The sequence below is a fragment of the Protomyctophum bolini genome (genome assembly GCF_963924005.1).
Source record: "Protomyctophum bolini genome assembly, chromosome: 1".
Taxonomy (NCBI): domain Eukaryota; kingdom Metazoa; phylum Chordata; class Actinopteri; order Myctophiformes; family Myctophidae; genus Protomyctophum; species Protomyctophum bolini.
Window position 1 is genome coordinate 50,485,682 of NC_137862.1, and position 909 is coordinate 50,486,590.

General features: G+C 36.4%; 1 protein-coding gene across 5 annotated transcripts in view; it reads right to left on the reverse strand.

Annotated features, from left to right (window-relative positions):
- Nucleotides 1-396, reverse strand: part of csrp3 (cysteine and glycine-rich protein 3 (cardiac LIM protein)) — a 5,163-nt gene extending 4,767 nt beyond the window's left edge. For 3 of the 5 annotated variants that reach the window (XM_080763645.1, XM_080763644.1, XM_080763648.1), the window contains exon 1: nt 353-383. The gene's annotated coding sequence lies outside the window, so the exon portion shown is untranslated. Of the gene's footprint in view, nt 1-315; nt 324-352 lie in introns of those variants that run through there. The other 2 variants (XM_080763647.1, XM_080763646.1) reach the window with 2 other exon arrangements.
- Nucleotides 397-909: the final 513 nt, after the last annotated feature.

The following is a 909-nucleotide window of genomic DNA, read 5'->3' on the forward strand; positions in this document are numbered from 1 at the left end:
TTGAAAAGGAAAGATTCAGAAACAAAACAGAGTGTACTAGTTTAGAAAATAATAAATACATGTAAACAAGTGCAATAATGCCTCCTCACACACAGATTTACTTACTTACCAATAAGCACAAGCGATAGTTACATAGGCTACGATAAAGGATTCCATTTACCACATCATTTTCTAGGGGACCCCACACACACACACTGTCCAAGTAATTAGTAGCTTACAGTAACTGTACACATGCCTTATTATTGGTACATTAACAGTACAAGTGCAGTTGGAAAATGTCTTTAATCAAATCAGATTTCATGGCTTAAATCTTACCAGTTGAATTGTTAAATGAATCACCCCCCTTGCCTACCTCAAGTCCAGTCCAGAATGCTTTGTTGTATCTTATTAGCCAGACAGTATGGACTGGTAGAGCTACTTAAATACCAACCATGTCCCCCATCATCACTGGAGCCCAGGGTGTGGCTCATCTTCCTAAAATAACCTCATGACAAAAGCATAGCTCTCTGACCTGTCGTCACAGGACACGGAATACTACACATGAGAATGTACTGGAAGCTGTCATGTGGTACCGTACTTGTGTGTTGTAGTGTTTTACAGCACGTTTAACCATATAAATATATATATATATGGTATATATTAATTAACCCTATACATATATTTCATTGACAGTGGTCCCGCAGGGGTCTATCATTGGTCCCAGTTTTATATACATATAATGTTTGTCTTTAGTTCAATATTTGTTTTATAAACACCATTGACAATGAAGGGAAAATGTACGTCATATTGTAACTCATTACGTCATATTGTCTCTTTATTGTTAATGGCATTTAATGTTTGTGTTGGCACCGTTTGTTTTACATCGCCATTACATGACCTAATCAACACGAGTCAGACTTTAATATATTA